The sequence below is a fragment of the Hipposideros armiger genome, unplaced genomic scaffold (genome assembly GCF_001890085.2).
Source record: "Hipposideros armiger isolate ML-2016 unplaced genomic scaffold, ASM189008v1 scaffold_96, whole genome shotgun sequence".
In the NCBI taxonomy this organism is placed as follows: Eukaryota; Metazoa; Chordata; class Mammalia; order Chiroptera; family Hipposideridae; genus Hipposideros; species Hipposideros armiger.
This window is the reverse complement of record NW_017731446.1, coordinates 4,032,778-4,050,992: the sequence shown is the minus strand read 5'-3', so window position 1 is coordinate 4,050,992 and position 18,215 is coordinate 4,032,778.

Below are 18,215 nucleotides of genomic sequence, written 5' to 3'. Positions count from 1 at the left end.
ACCAGGGTTATAATGGAGAGAAGATGGGACATGGAATGGTCTTATCACAACGTTTTGTTTATTTGCAGTGCTTGAGATGTGTCAGCTGTTATGGTCAGCTGTGTGCTAGTACCATGAAAAGAAATTGCAAGGAGCTATCTTGGGTTTTGGGGTTCTTTCCCAAAAAGAAATAGCCTAGCTATCCAAGACTAGCCTGATTTCTAAAACTTTCTTTCCTCCATACTGTTCTATATGAAATCTTCTATGTTTCTCAGTACCTACATGAGATGATCAAAATTCAGCGTTTTATCCCCGTGAATGGGTCTTTTCATTGCTCTGCACACTTCCCTGATGACGCTTGTTCTTTTGCTTTATTCATGCTGTTCCCCAAAGCTCACATTCTTTCATCCCTCCTCTCAGCCTCTCTCTCAAATCCCAGCAGCTGCACCACTTCCTGCAGGAAGCCACCCATGGCTGTGCTCCCCTCTTTCCCAGACTCCCAGGAGAGACAACTGCACTGTGTGTGAGACTTGTCTCCTCAACTTTTATTTAGCTATATGAGTATGACTCACTCAGCCTCTCTAAGCCCCAATTTCCTCAACAGCAAAATAGGAATAATATTTATCTTTCAAGGTTGTTTTGAGAATTAACTATAAAGTAATAAGTGTTTCTTGCACATAATGGGTTCAAAATATATTTATTTTGTCTTCCATGCTTTTAGCATATGGCTCTTTGCACACAGCTGGGCACATGGACTGATTAATATGTGTTTCCCCAGCCAGCGATGTTGCTCCCAGTGAGTGGCCTCTGAGAGCCAGATGGGAGACCCTGACAGTCCCACACTGGCTCTTTGTGCCCTTTTCTCTCCCTGAAGACTTTCCAGGTCAGCCATGTAGCCCTCCCAGCAGAAGGGTGCTGGTAGAGAAGAGCTTAAGTGTTGCTGGGTGCAGAAGTGGATCTGTCTGTTTGGGGAGAAATGTAAATGCACCCTTAGTGATAATAGTGTTAATTGATAAATTAGGGCTTGTGATGTGTCCAGTGCCGTGTAGCTTTGGGGACCCACCTGTTGGTCTAAGTGGCTTTAATTCATCTTCTAGTTTGCTGTGACTGACAGAGCATTTAGTCTTACCTTTCCAAATATGCTCTGGTGAGGAACTCTTGCTTTCTATGGCGTCTGTGCTAGCAGGCTCCAGAGCTGTTTTGCCAGTGGAGAGTTGGGGGCCCAGAGGGGTAGCCCCAGAACCTCTCTGTGGTTCCTAAGCACCCTCACAATGACTAGACCAATGCCTTCCCAACCTGGCAGTGAGTTGGGGGACGGGGTGTGGGGGGGTTGTCTGCAACCGGTTAAAACCATGCTTTGAGCTAGATGGTTAAAGAAGGTAAGGGCATGTTATGTGTTGGAAGGAAGGGAATGAAGAAGAATAAATTGCTTGAGCAAAACAAATTCTTACAAAAGTAATTTGTGAAGAAAAGCCACAGATATGGAGAGGAGGCAGCAGTGAAGAGCAATAGCAGGAATAAGGCCGGAGAAAATCAAGTGGCTAGTCATGGATGGTGACTATGGCATATAATGCCAAGAGGACCCCTGAATTCCTGGGGTTTCAGAGCTGCCTCTGCCTGCACCTCATTGTGTGTGCTTGACTGAGGGTCATCCCCATTCTGAGCCTCAGGTATCAAGTCTGTAAAATCATTGATTTGAATTTGATGATTTCTATGGGTCTCTCTGGGAAAGGGATCTCTTAGGATTCTAGGATCTCTTAGGAAAGGAGGCCTACAACTGTTTTGTTGTTTAATTTATCAAATGCTTAAATAGCACCTACTTTGTGCTAGTCTAAAAATTCTAAAATAAAAAATGTTGCTTATTTTAAACCTTAACACAGCCTTAAGTGTTAATGCCTATTTTAAAACAACTATAAAGGTATTGCTTCACTATCTTCTAACTAGTATTATTTCTGATGAGAAGCCTGAAGGGCCTGATGTCAATCTTTATTTCTATGTTATGTCTTTTTTCCAGCTAATTTAAAGATTTTACTCTTTAATACCAATTTCAGCAAGTTAAGATGTGCATTATGTGTTGTCTTCATTTCTTCTGCTTGAGGTTTATTGAGTTTTCTGTGGGTTTATGATTTACATCAAATTTATTAAAATTGCAACCATTATTTCTTCAAACATTTTTGTTCTATCTTGGCTTGTATTTTCCAGGATTCTATTTACATATATATTAGGTTGCTTGATATTGTCCCATAGCTCGCTGATACACTGATGCTCTGATCATTTTATTTTTTGATCTTTTTTACCTCTTTATTTCATTTTCGATAGTTTCTGTTGCTATGCCTTCAAGTTCACCACTCTTTCTCCTGCAGTGTCTAGTCTGTGTGTTTTAAACCTCATATATTGTTTTTGTTCATCTCTAGAATTTCTGTTATACATGATAGATAGATAGATAGATAGATAGATAGATAGATAGATAGATAGATAGATATTGGGTTGTTGGAAAATTCATGACGCATTTTTGCAACGAAAAACATGGAAAAAATACATCATGACTTTTCCAACAACCCAATAGATAGATAGATAGATGATAGATGAGTGGATGGATAGATAGATGATAGACAGATGATAGATAGATAGATAGATAGATAGATAGATGCATCTCATTCCTTTCTGATACTCTTCCCCACAAATTCTAGCTGCCTTAACCTTCTCAAATTTCAGAGTCTGACTTCTTAATTTAAGGAAACTGCTGAGCTTTCTCTGGACATTCTCTCCCTGTGCTGCAGCCTGGAAATTCTTCCAGGCAGTAACCTGTAACATAAGGTTCACCTCATTTGCTTCTCTTCTCCCAGAGGTCATTGGGGTGTGCTGCCTATTGTTAAATATCTGAAAACTATTATTTTATATATTTTTCCAGTGCTATGTTTTTTTAAGTCAGAAGTTTCCTTTTATTTCATTGGGAAGTGGAAGTCCTATTAGGTACTATTTTTATCTTTGTTTTAAAAATGGTGACACTGAGGCACGAAGACATTAAGTAGTTTACCCAAGTTTGTGTGGTTAACAATTAGAGTAGCCGGGAAGTGGAAGTCATGTTCTTAAATTCTAGACCCTACTGTCTCGAAAGTATTTATGTAAAATAAGTCAAAGTTTTTACAAATGATAGTTTGGTATTTCCCAATTACAGAAGAATTGGGAATCAACATGCATTGTCTCATAAATCCATCCAGCATTTAAAGTGACAGACCCATTCTGCTCATCCATATACTCAAAGCTAAACATGGATAGTTTTCCAAGTGTCAACCCCAATGCTGTATTTGCATCCTGTCTCAGATGTGAGGACAGAAGCCATTTCTTCTGACTCTTTGGGGCCACAGGATAGATCGCCAGAGCCTCTGGTTGTGACAGATACTTGTATTGAAGAGAATAAATAATCTGACTTTTTACTGCTATCTGGAAAATTCCTGTTTTCAGAGCACAAACCATTTACCCAAACAGTGTAAAGAGATTATGGTTCAATCTCTATGCTGAATTATGCATGGTTTTCAGCTAGGTGAAGTTCTCTGTGTTCTATTTTAAGAACATGTCCTGCACAGAGTGGGTGAAAAAAATCTATGCTATCCTGAAGCAACTACTTTTGATGTATTTTACTTCTACTAGGAAAAAGAAATAATAAGTCTGAACCTCGTCCATTTTTCTTGCATCTTGTTAGTCATTGGTAATAAGAGATTTCTCTTTATTTTCAGAAGTAGAACTTTCCTTTCATGTTCCAAGGCATTAAAAGGGAAAAAAATAGAAACAAATTTGGCCCAAATTTTAAAACATCTATTGCGGCATACTCATTATGACATCTTTTTAGGATTAGGCTGACTAATCCTGCTTAATACATGAGAAGTGTTTGCTATTAAGCACTGTGCCTTCTCAGAACACCATGTCAAAATCATTTTAATTTGAGTTAGGGGGTGATTTTAAAATATCAGCTTTAAGAAGACTATTTCAAGAATGCCTCAGAGCTTAGGGTTTAGCTACAAAGAAATTTGTAATGCATTGAAATAATAGAACGATTAAGGCAAGAAGGGATTTGAATTTCAGAGTTTTAGTTTAGCATTTATGGTGTAAAGTAGAATGGTTGTGGATCAAAAAAGGGAAGTTAGATTGCCCAACTTAACTGAAGACATTTATTTTAGGGGAAATCAAAGTGACACATGGAAAAAAAATATTTGTACATTTCTTAAATGTACTCTGCATCTCATCATCTATCCTAGCAATATTTTGCCACATTTGGGTTGTGGAAAGGCCTCAATTACAACAGTTTATGCTGCCAGTCTCCCTAAATATTGTCTGTGAGGATGGGACAGGGAAGCATGATGGTGGCATGAAAAGCAAAATGTGATAACTCCACAATTTTGATTCAGTTCAGGTCTGCAGCTCAATTTTCTTTTAGGGTAGCAAAATGGAGACACACATACACATATGAATATACACACAATACATAGATGAGCTCTATGTATTGATGCTAAGATGCCATCAATTGTAAAATGTACCATTATTTTATGTACCACTAAAAAAGGGGAAAAAAACATTGCCAGCTAAACTATGACACATACTTTCTTAATACTTTGAATTTTTTTTCATCTTATACTACTTATTAAGAGAGTTTATAAGACAAAACAGAAGAATGATCTTCACATTCAGAGGGAATTTTCTAATCACCTGTGATTCTGAATTGTCCAAGCCCAGGTTTTCTCCATATGATGTCCTCTATGCCGTTAAAGCATTGCTAATGCAGCATTTCTTAAAAGTGCTCCATTGTTGTGCCAGGACTTTCTCCAAGTGCTAAAAGCCATTCTGCAAATTTTGATGTGTATACAATGGCAATGACAAGTGCATCATGGCTACAGTCTGGCCAGAAATAGTGAGATGCCATCGATTTACTGATTATAAGATACAGCCTGATTTCAATGATGATGAAATATGAAAAAATATACATCTTAGAAGAGATGAAATCATATATTTATATATGTATATAAATATATATATATATTTATATATATATATATATTTCTGTATTTGTATACATACACACACATGTATGAAGATTTTTAAAAGAAAGAAAAGAAAATTGTATCTTGTAGCATCTCACTCCAGAGACTAGGAAACCTTTTATCCTTTCCAGAGCAGAGATATTTCATTTGTGCCCTTACCGCTGACTTGGCCTTTCTCCAAGTCCTGGTCCCTGCCACAGCTATATAGAGCTCTATCTTAATTGCACCTGGACATCCTGCTCTTCTTATGATGCATTTACTGAGCAAGTTGTCATGAACAAAGAAAATAAGTATGGGAGACAACGTGGCATTGTGGAAAAAGAATGAGATTTGGAAACAAAAGGACAAGATTTGAGCCTCATTCAGCTATAAAATTTACCAGCTCTGAGGCTTTGGTCAAGTTACATACCCCTCCCTGAGCCTGATTTCTTCATCTGAAAGTAATGATGCAATAACAATGACTTGACAGGTTTGTTGAGAGGGTAGATGAGATAATATTTGTACAGATGTAAAATGATATACGCATGAATTTCAATTTCACTTATACTTCCAGTGTGTTCACATATGTCCTGTGGGCCAAGAGGCAGGGCCTTTGTTAATGGTAGATGATCCTTGACCTTGCTCCTAGCAAAGCAGCAGAATAGAGAGCTAGGAAGGAGGTGAGCCAGCTTTGAAAGACTGAAGCCATGAAGACTCACCAGGGAATAAGGTATGTTCTGAAGCTGAAGTAAAAGAGGAAGCCAATGTTTTATGTGGCACTACTAGGATCCCTGTCTTTATACTCACCCTTTCCATCAAAGCACCTTCCCTTCCCAGATGACATGCTGACCATCACCTAGGAGGCTGAGAGTGGGGGAAGTGATATGCATCTTCCTGTCATCAGGTTGTAATGTACTGACATTCTAGGAGATGAAGACTTGTAACTGTTGACAATGTGACAGAACATGAAAAATAATAGTGCAGGAAATCAGCTGTAGAAATTATGATTTGTAAGTCATCATTCTATGTGCTCTGCTTCTCAGTATTTTTAGCAAGATAGAAAAAAAGGAACATTAAGATGGCCATCTCATGGTGTGACATACCCATTTTTTCAAATATGTCTGCCCTCCTCTGTTGCCTATGGTCAGGATGGTAAATAGGTTTCATATCTCCTGTCATCTCCAATCAGTTGATGGTGACTATTGGGAATGCTCTGTTGGAAAACATTCTCAGGTCATATCCATGTTCAGCAAGTAAGTATTCTTTGGGGACTTAAATATTAGCATCTGCCATGGATGAGGGAGAGGAGAATGGATTCAATGTTCCGTGAATCCACTGACTCTGGCCTGTGGTCCAAAACACTCATCTGTATCTGTTTGTTAGAACAAATATTTAAGAGTTGGCTTAGAGTTGATCATGCACTTAGTAACAAGCTTGATATTAATGCACTGTAACTGTTACTAGGCATCTTGCCCTGATCCCAGTGTCCCAGATTCTTCTGGCATAGGATTAGACTATGAATTCATTCATTCATTCACTCATTCATTTAACAAATTTCAATTGGGCATTTATTGTGTATAAGGAATTGTGCTAGAATCTGGGGATATATCATTGAAGAAGGCAGATGGAGTCCCTGAAGTCCTGGTGTCAGGAAAGAAGGCAGACCTTCAATAAGCACACATATTTAATATCGTTCCCTCACGTGCTATGGAAGAGCAGACCTGTACAGTATATTATGAATCCACAGAAATGTGGGAAACCTGGCCTATTCCAGCAATCAGTGAAGGTTTCCTTGAGAAAGACTCATAGAAACCATAGTCATTTTTAAATGCATCTTCAATATTTTCTAGGAAAACCTTTCTATACGACATATGAGCAGTATATATCTTATCCCATGCTCTAGCCTCTCAGAGACCAGGGAAGTTAGTAACTTTCCCTACATAAGGCAGAGACACGTGCTTTTCTCATGGTGCCTTCCCACTTGGCTGGGAACTACAGGGTTTTTGTGGACCTGCACGGGTTTGGACTCTCAGCCATCACTTTCCCACAGGGAGACTTACAAGCAGCGAGAGCTCAAGGGACTCTGAACTTTATGAGAGGACACAACTCCCATTCCCCAGGCTGCCATGTTTGGCATTCACAGAGGTGATGGGGCCTGACGGAGTCCTCACTGCCCAACAGCCTGTGGAGAAAAAGACCTCATTCCCAAGTGGTTCTCCCCCAGAGTAACACTGCAGTGCCATCACCCCCTCCCTGGGTGAAGGGCCTGAGCTGACCCATGTCATCCTTCATTCTGGATTCAATAGAGGAGGACACATACGCTGCTATGGTTGTCTGTACTTTTTATGTGCTTGTTTTTTTTATCAACACCCACTTCTTTCTCTTCTACATGACCCACTGTTAATTTCTGACTCTTCTAGAGCCCTTGCCAAACCACGACAGCCCCCTGCACTTTTTCCCTTCCCTGACTGTCAAAAGCACATGTCTGATAATTGCATCGGTCCCATTTTCCCAGACACGTTCTGGGAGCAAAGGGCTTCTCAGGTCTCACAGTTCAGCCCACCCTCATCATGTCAGAGTGCAACACAAGGTCAGTGGGAGGTGTATGCAGTAAATCCCACCAGTAACGGACAGGGTCAGCTGTGTGCTTTGGTCTTCCCTTCCCAAATTAGGATATGATTGCTCACTATCCGAAGGTTAATGTGAGACTCGATGTTTTAATCCAGACTTTAGAAAGAAAGCCACTGTTGGGTAAATGATCAACTAGTGTAGTGTTTCCTACAAGTGGGTCACAAAGGATGTCCCAAGACATCCATGGTAATGTTGCTTTCATCTGTCTATGATTTACCAGATGTGAGTAGCTTTTGAACACGGGTGAAGAATATGGAGCACATGTGGCATGTGTATATATGTGTGCCTGACTGCAAAGGAGCACATGCTGTACGGGCGTCTGTTTGTTCCCCAGGTGGCTGTCAGCACATGTGAAAGCACTCCATTTGGGCTGTGCAGCTGAGGCACTCAGGTAATGATCACAACTGGATACATGAAGGGCCTCCATGGGTTCCACGGTCTCGACCTTCACTGCTGAGAACTTGGGCTGAACTCTGGGAGGGTGAAGAAAGCTTAGTGTCTTGCTTCTTCAAGTGTGATCCTTGGATCAGCAGCAGCTTCGCCATCACCCGGGAGCTTGCTGGATATGCAGAATCTCAGGTCCCCAGGTCTACTGAGTCAGTCTGTGTCCTCCCATAACCCCAGGTGATTCATGAGCACATTATATTTGAGAAACACATGCTTACAGTTTACCTCCCTGCATCGCACAGGTGAGAAAACAGGCCGAGCGTGAGCCTCCATGGTCAGTCCTTGTCAGAGAAGGGGTCACAACCAGGCTTGGTGAAGCTCAGAGTACACCTCAGCCCTCCTGGGTGCAGCCCAGGACTACAGCCACGTTTCTTCTGCCCACTCTGCAGCTGGTCTCCTATAAAGAGCTAGGTCTGCCTGCTGGAAATGCCAGGGGGAAAGTGGAGAGGAAGCCAGGCTGGGTTGAGTGCTAGGGAGAAATGCTAGCATCTGAACTCAGCCACAGCTACGAGCAGCAGAGTGGTCAGGCCAGGGATATGTAGCTACATGCCAGAGGCCTGCGTAGCGCCGCCCACACTAGGGTGGCCCTCTGGGAGTGCCACCTGACCTATATGGCAGGGAATGGAATGGGTGCAGAGTAGAGCTGCCAGACAGGGGGTGGGCACTTTGATGTGGTCATTATCAAAAAGAGAATGACTTTAGTGGGAAGCTGAACTCACATCACAGCTGTTCAGGGCTTTATGTCATGAGAACCTGTCCCATACCTTCAGGACAATGCCACCTTCTCTTTAAGTTTACTCTCTTTGTGAGAAGGGTGTCTGTATTAGACATCACCTGCATATGTGTACACACAGACTTACTCATGCTCACATAAACACACACACACACACACACACTCACTATACAAGCACACACACACTCAGTCACACACATTTTTACTGTCACACACACACATTCATATACAGCACCAGGAATAGGCCTCACACTTGGTCCAGTGTCTGGTTAATCTCTGTAGCCCCAGCCCCTAGGTTCATGCTTGGCAAATAATAGCTGCGTGTTGAAAATATATAATTTTACTAACAATGTTACCCCATACATTTAATAGAAAATTTAAAACGTTTACTGATGCAAACACAACTGCATTAAGAGAACAAAGGAAGGCCTTACTCCAAGACCAAGGTCTTGCTTGTCTAAAGGAGATGTCAGTCCTTTTAAAACCTGCTTAAACAGATTTCCTTTTTTATTTGTGTTTTTATTCTATTAGGCTTATAGTTTTAGTTTGATGTTTATTGTAACTTGTTCTCTGTAGCATTGCTCCTTCAGAATGTTAATTTTATATTTGAAAAGTTGTTATTGCCCAATACATTTTAAAATGTCAGGGTTTAAAAGTGTGTGGAACTTCTCAGACCTGAGCGGTGCTAGTTGCAGGGTGGCTCCCCAGGACGCAGGGCTCCCCAAGTTTACCTCACCACAGACCCTCCTCCTCACAGAGTGTCTTGGTTTCTCAGAAGACACTTCCAGAAATGCTGATCTAGTTGCTTTGATATGCATGTTACTTGTCCCCTAACTTGACAACCACATGTTACAGGGCTGGTGACATAGTTGTTTTTTTTTAATTATTTTTTAAAATTAATTAATTAATTTTTAAAAAGATTTTTATTGGGGAATTGGGGGAGGGGAACAGCACTGAGGAATTGGGGGAAGGGAAACAGACAAGTCGCTGTCTTTTTGTTCTTCAGTCTAGTTGTGGAGGACGTTGCTTCACTGGCTCAAGTTGGCACCATCATTGCCTCTTCCTGGGTGAGGCAGATCAGTCACCAGCTTCTGGACGGCCACTCATGGCAGCTGCTGGCCACTCACGCTGGCTGCTGGCCGCTCACGCTGGCTGCTGACTACACACTGTAGCCCATGGCAACCCACTGCAGCAGGGGCTGCAGCCTACGCCATCGCCGGCAACTCACGGCAGCCCAGCTCCAGGTTGAGCTGTTGTTCAGCATCTTAGCTGTGGAGGGCAGTGTCACTGGTCCTCATATGGGGGATCCGCACAGGGGCCCTCTGGCGTCCCAAGCCAGCTCTTAACCAGCCGGCCCTAATTAATTTATTTTTTATTGTTAGTTTCAGGTGTACAGAACATTGCAATAGTTATCCTTTTCACCCTTCGCACAGAAACAACTCTCTTCCCCCATCTACTGCCCTCCCACCCCCAATATCATGCTTGTCTATAACACTTCCATTGACTCCATTCCCACACTCTACTCCACGTCCCATGACTACATGTATATATAATTATAGTTGACACACATTATTCAACATCAGCTTCAGAAATGGAAAGACATCTTTTGTACCCAGCTGTTCATCCTCAAGTCTGAGGGCACAGTAGGTCTTCAGGGAATGTCTGTTGACCTATGAGGAAGTCAAATAGACCTGCGTTTCAGGGTAAAACATATTCAATCAATTTAGTTCTAATTCGACATAGTGAAATGTACAGGTAGCTGCTTCTGAGCCAGGCACCGTACTAGGCGTGGTCAACACAGAAAGGAAGGAAACTCAGCTGCATCCCCATGGAGCTCAGAGGCTAGCAGGAGACACGGGCATGTAAATCCAGAAATTGCCCAACTGTGGCTAAGTGGAACCAGTGATGGAGGTACAAGGCTTGGAGGTTGCAAAGGAGAAGAATATTTAATCCTTTACCTACATGATGACAAAAGCACATTTTGAAAGGGTAACAGTGAGTCAACCAGGTTGACAAAGAGAAAGGAGGGCAATCCAGGGGGAGAGTCCCGTATAGCCAAGGGCTTCCAAACCTTAGTGGAAACACATTGCCACGTCCCAGCGACAAGTAGCTTCTAAATAGGAAAAGGTAGTGACTGGCAAACACTGGGGTTGAGGACATCCTTGGTCACAATGCGTACATCTTTCCTCCTGCAGAGGCAGTGCAGCTCTGCGGTGACAGGGTCTCACTCTGATTTGGGAAGGCACCACACTGCCTGGCTTTAGGGATCCCTGGTAGCTTTGGACAGTGGCTTCCACCTTTGTCTACTCCTACTTAATAGCTGTTCTCCTTAGATGAGGGAGGCTGCTGGAGAGTGTGGTCCCTGCTGTAGCTGGCACGGCTGGTAGCATCTGCTGAGGCAGGTATATCATTAGTAGTCTTATTTTCTGAAAGCCTTCTTCTTGTTATTCAGTACAGCTATGCATAGCTTTTTTTTTTAAGCTTGCAATCAATAAACTGTGAATCTGTGACTGTAAATAAGACAACTTGTAAAAATGCATTTACGTGGATATTTCCAACTTAAAATTTATTTTGCTTTTACTTTAGTTTATTTATGAGCCAGGAATGACACTGATGGAGAATCTGTTTCCACACTAATAACACTAAAATAGATTTAGATGCATATCAGATGGAAGCTGAGTATCATTTTTAATTATGATTAAAGCAATGTTCTATTATTTTCCCCAGGAGAGTCATGAATTTTGACTCTGCATGAAATGTTAATTGAATGCACCTCCTGCCCCTTCAATCAGAGGACAGTCTTGGCAAATAATTGTGATCCTGTGTGGGCAGTTGCTATGGGGGAACTTTTACTGCCATGAGTTCAAAGAGTCATTCTATATGCCTTTCCCCTCCCTTGCCTGTCCCAGCCCAGAGACAGAATCAGACACATGGATTTGAAAACCAGCCACAGCATGAGGTAGCTGTGCACACACTTTGATGAGTTACTTCATCTTTCTAAGCCTGTCCTCAACTGTCCAGTGGGCTTGATACCCGCCTCACAGGATGAGGATGTCATGAAATATGCTGTAAAAATCATAGCGAAATGCCTGGCACATAAGAAGTGCACTTCACACTGTTATTGTTATTGTTTTGGGGAAATAACAAGCTAATGAATCAGTCCATGCAAGTGCTGGGCATTGAGCTACAGGGGCATACAGGGGCATACCAGGGCCAGTAGGAAGGTGAGTCTGGAGACATTCCAGGGCGGTGTTGGGCTTTTTAGCAGCTGCCTGGGGGGAGCTTCTGTCCTGGGGCAACCTCACTTACTTCTGAGAGACAACATGATGTAGTACAAAGGGCGCGGGCTGTGAATTCAGATGGACTTGGGATCTACACCTCGGGTTATCAAAATGGGAACAATTATGCTATTTTTAGTTATTGTGAGGATTATAACTAATGGATAGAAGCGTCATCAATATTCTTGGTGCCAAACACCAGGAAGCCACAGCTATGAACTGACACCAGAAAACATAGAATGGGGACCATATTCACAACGACGGGCTTATGAAGATTCCTCTACTAATTAGGAAAAAATGCCATTGAGATTTTGATTGGTTTTCAGAAAAGTGAGCTGAAGATCGTGAAAGGGCCTTGACATAGACACTGGGGTCTTGACTTGGCCATCAGTGATATCTGCCCCATGAGGTTTCAGTTCTTAACCCTATATCTCCTTTGTGACCATGTTGAGAACCCTGCCACCCAGCAGTTAGGACCTAATTGTTGGTCGGATGACCAACTTCTTAGGTTTTCTTGGGACTGTCTCAGTTCTAACTCTAAAAGACCTGGGTCCTGGGAAACTCTTTAGCTCCAGGCAAACTAGATGGTCTGTGGCCCTACTGATCCCCCTACAGATGAGAGGTGACTTTCGAAAAGCCCTGGCATCATTCCAGTGCCCGGAACTACATTTGTGTTAAGCCACTTTTTTCCTAAGCCTAAAAAAATCAACTTCAAATTGGCATGTCAGACAGATTTCCTTCATTTAAAAACAAGTGAGGGAACACAGAACACCTGGGTCTCTAATGCGAAACAAAACGATGTGATATATTTACTTTGTTGTAGTTCGTCCTCCCCCCACCCCCAGTGATTTTTGGTGTGCTTTCCTTTTTTTTTTTTAAATGGGTATCATATGAGTTGGAAATGTAGGTATTTCAGTACATGAAGGGGCATGGGGGACATGGACACTGAGACACTTCTGCCCCTTAAACCCTCTCCAGACAAAACCTTTGTCCCCCTTATGTGGCAAGAGATGGAGACAGAGAGCAGCTCCAGCACCCCGCCAGGGTCCCCCGGCCCATCCCAGTTGATTCCCCACAGGAACTGCTCTTCCTGCCTTCCTGAGCCTTCCAAACAGACTGATTCCCAGAGACTCTGATTTAACTGGTCCCGGGATTGGGCCAGGCATCAGGATTCCTTCAAAGCTCCTTGAGGTGATTCCAGCACGCTGCTGGGACTGAGATAAGCTTCTGATCAAACAGGATGTACGGGCAATAGGTGGTCCTGGATGCCAGCACATTCCAGACCGGCTACCTCCCAGGCATCCGAGGGCACACAATAATGGACATGTGAGAAGGGAACCTCAAAGACTGGTCTATGGATATCTGAGGGGGGATGAGAGGCGAGGGTGCCCATTCCCTGGACAGGACAAAGCATTAAATTTGAGATCCCACAGAACAATGAGGTACAGGTTAAGCTGAAGGGGCTATTTTGAAGTGGGGACACGAGCCATACTGCTTAGGGCCCCTTGGGAATGTCACCCATCAGGGACAAAGTCCCTTGTCCTGATCCCTGCAGGCAGTGAGGGCTGGGTCTGCAGCATGGTAGCAGCTCCACGCCCAGGGGAGGAAGTGGTGGCAGTTTTGGACAGCAGCAGAGGAGACCAAGGATCTTCCTCAAGTGCTATGGGTAGCCGGCCTCAGTTGGGCCGTAATGCATTACGTGGACTTGCTCCCAAGCATATGTGAGACTCGCTCTGAGAACTTGCAGCAATATGCACCTGGGAAGGCATCCACTGGCCGTCAGAAGAGATACAGCTGCAGTGCTGCCGATATGCCGGCGGGGCTGAAGGACTAAGAACATCCGGGGGTAGCTAAGAACAGACCCCCAGGGCGTGAGCTCTGGTAACAGCAGTTGCATCAGCTCACACTAGTGTAGGATCAGCCCATGAACAGAAGGTCCCTCTAGAACTCCTCCAATTGAGGGCTTCCATAATGTTTAAAGAGTGGTTTATTATACAGATTTTATCCACCCATAAAAGGTAGACAGTACTGCATTGTACAGACTTGGAGGTCGAGTTTCAATCTCAGTTCTCCCACTAAGTAACTATGTGACACTGGAAAAGTCACTTTCCCTCCCGGGGCCTCCATTTACTCAATTTTGAAATGAGAGCTGTGGACTAGGTGATCTCTGGGAGACTTATTAACACTGACACTTTAGGAAATCATATTTTTTAGCTCTGTATCTGTATTAGGGTTAGGGTTCTCCAGAGAAAAAGAACCAGTATCTATATTTATAATATATGTAAATATATTTATAATATATGTAAATACATATATTAAATATATGTAAATATATTAAATAATATATAATACAAATTATATTATATAATATATATAAACGAAGATTTATTATGAGGAACTGGTTCATATGACTGTGGAGCGCTGAGAAGCTGCACCATCTGCTGTCTGAAAAAGCTGGAGACCCAGGAAAGCCGGTACTGTAATTCAATCCAAGGCTGAAGGCATGAAACCTGGGGAGCTGATGGTGTAAATGGTGTAAATCCTAGTCCAAGAGGCAGAGAAGATGAGATGAGATGTCTCCGCTCAATCAGTGAGGCAGGAAGAAAAGTGAAGTATCTCTCCTTCTCTGCCTTTTGGTCTGTTTGGGTCCCAGAGTCCCGCACATTGGAGAGGATAATCCGTTGTACTGAGTCCACCAATTCAAATGTCAATCCCACCTGGAAACACCCTCCCAGACACACCCAAAGCAATGTTTAACGTGGGCACCCCACGGCCAGTTCAGATGACACACAACGTTAGCCACCTCCATATCTATGAGAAGACAGACAGGGCCTGGAGGAAGGTTTGCCCATGGGGTCTTGGATTCCTTGCTCCCAGTCCCAGGCCCCACTCCCTCCCTGCTCCTCCTAAGCACCGCCCTACAACCCCCAGAGCCATGACGGGCTTGCGATGCCAGCCAGCTTGGTGCAAGTCGAATTCTACCTCTGTTAAGATGTCACTCCAACAAACAGGGTCCCAAGAGAGACTGGCCTGCCCCTAAAGTTATTTCCCCGTTCAAACAACTCCAGCTGAAAATCTGATCCTAGATAAAGATAAATTGACACAGACATATGTTCTAGCCAGAGCAATTGCCCTGCAACTCACACAGGAACATTTTGTCAACATGCCGAGCCTGTAGTCAGAGAAGTGTGACAAGGCTGGGGCTTGAGCAAATGCTCTGCGGAGGGCTTATCTGACACCATATTGCTTCAGGGGTTGGAAAATGGTCAGGGAGAGTGAAGGGTCATGGATTCTGATCTAACTGACCTACAATGTTCCAGGTAGAGTGTAGGCACTTTACACAGTTTATCTAATGTAATTGTCTTCCAAACCCTAGGGCATTATTATCTCCATTTTACAGATAAAAAAGTTAAGGCTTGGGCCGGCCAAGTGGCGCGATGGTTAAGAGCTGGCTTAGGATGCCAGAGAGCCCCGGTTCAGATCCCATATATGAGGGCCAGTGACACTACCCTCCACAGCTAAGATGCTGAACAACAGCTCAACCTGGAGCTGGGCTGATGTGGGTCGCTGGCAATGGCATAGGCTGCAGTGAAGCTGCAGTGGGCTGCCATAAGCTACCATTTGTAGCTGGCAGCCAGCGTGAGCGGCCAGCAGCCGCGGTGAGTGGCCGTCCAGAGGCCGGCGACTGATCTGCCTCACCCGGGAAGAGCGCAATGATGGTGCCAGCTTGGGCCAGTGAAGCAACATCCTCCACAACTAGACTGAAGAACAAAACGACAACAACTTGTCTGTTCCCCTTCCCCTGATTCTCCAGACTGTTCCCCTCCCCTAATTCCCCAATAAAATCTTTAAAAAAAAAAAGTTAAGGCTTAAGGGGTTCAGAATAGGAGAGTTAGCTTGTGCCCCAGGCGGTCTAACATGAAAGCCTATTTTCTTTTCTCTATTATATGCTAAATTCTACCTATCCTCATTTCACCCTTCATTATTGGAAACTACTAAAACTCATGGGTCCCAACCAAGGAAACTTGGGGGTACAGGAGGTTAGAGATGTCAGGGAGGTGTTTGGAAAGGCATATGTTTAGGGTGGTCACCACAGAGCCCCACCCAGCAGGGCAACAGGCTGGCAGCAGCATCCACGGCCATGCCTCCTGGTGTGTGGCCTGCAGCTGGCAGGGGGTGCCCAGAATGACAGCAGTGTGACCTCAGATGCTAGCCAGGAACCATGTCAATTAAGAAATAGCAAGTACCTCCTTCAGGAGGCACTTGCTTAATTTTTTTAAGCTTTCATTTGCATTCATTTTATGCTTACTTGACTTCTGGGCCATAAGATGTTCTTCAGTGTCTTCTGGGATATCTTTTTCTTCTGTGCAACCTCCTTGTGCCTTTTAGGGACAATCTGTTTTTCTTCGGTTGGGATCATCTCAGTGTGGCAGGCAGAGCTCATGTGTGGGTTCATCCGCCCATGAACTCTGTAAATAAGTGACGCATCTTGGGGTCTTTGTTCAGTTGTCTGTGGTCAATGACCAGAGATGGTACATCTAAACCCTTCAGTTTAGCTCTACCCTCTGCATGTTTAAGCATGTGCAGCAAAGTCTCAACACTCTTTGGGCCACCAATGCTGTGTCCAGCCCCACGGTTTGGCCTGGGTACTCCTGCCAGCTACACCATTGTAAGGACAGGATGGCACACACTGCTTCCATAAAGTGGCATCTTTCAGATATCTGGTGGCTTGTTGCATATGCATACTTTGATAGCCTAGGCAGTTTCATGGGTGTCCTTAAAGCGGATACAAAGACTGGAACGTCTTGATTTCCATGACTTTGTGGAATTTTCTGGGTCAAGCAAATAAGCGATCCATTTTCAGAGATCATCTCAGGCCACTTACGGGAAGAACCTGCTTAATTTTTTTTATTGAGAACTTGGGAATAATTTGTGCTTATGGGGGGAGATATCAAAACAAGGCTAACCGACAACATCTAGGAAGACAGACATGATTCGACAAGCGAACACTTGGAGCCAGCAGCAAGCATGTCTGACGGATCGCACATTCACTGCACACAAGTTCACCACTGCCCCACTCTGTACCAGGCAGGTGCTGGGAACACGGAGTGAGCCAGCACTGGGCCTGCCTTCCAGGAGCCTGCACTCCTCCAGGCCCCTTCAAAGAACATGCCACACCCTGATGGTGGAATGGGGGTGGGTCATTTGAGAATAAACTGGGAATATTTCCATGCCAGACGGTGACAGCCGAGAGTCACACATTTGGCTATGTCTCTTTGGGGGAGTTGGAACTAATGCTTCATGGAGTTTTTATAGAGAAGAAATGAGAAAAATCTATTCCAGTTACTTTTTCGAAGTCAAATTTACATAATCATTTGATGTACTGCTGTTCATTATGGGCTCCCCTGGAGTGGCATTAGAGCCACCATCCCTGCTCAACTCAAGGGCCTTGGCCCTGCAGTTGCAGCCAGATCTGTCCCTGCAAGGGGAGAGCCAGGCCGCACTCAGCTGGGACTGGACGGGCCCTTGGCCAGGGATAATTAGGCCAAATGGGTGTGAAAATCCACCCAGGGGGGAAAGGAAAGGAAAGCATTCTCTTTAATTAATCACTCTTTTTTCAAACTTGAGAGTAAAACACTAAAATTAAAATCCATTTTAATAATACAGTCTCCATTAATGTGAAATATGGTTGTAGGCAGACCTTAATTCAAAGCCTGGCTTTTCAGAGGAAAAGAATATTGCTTTTTGTGTGACCTTTAATAAATCTAGAACTGACAATATGGAATTATAAAGGATTTCTTAAGCAGCCAAATTCCGAAAAGAGCCTTTTACCCCACTGACTGGTTCCCCATGTGGCAGATGAGTCCACGCTGTGACATGTGTGCCAAGCACATGCTGGCTGTAACTCCTGCAGGTTGCACGTGTGTGGGGCCATGTAAGTGTGTGGTCCCCTCTGTGAGTGCCAAAACCACATCTTCTCTGGCTGGCTTTTTCTGAGTCCAGCCTGATAGGTTTCCAGGCACTGTCGTTGTTTTTTTGTTTTTGTTTTTGTTTTTAGCTGAGCCATCCTGCTACCTGTTGGCAGCTCAGCGGCTGCTCAGCTCGGGCTGGACTCGAACCGCTGTTGCTCAG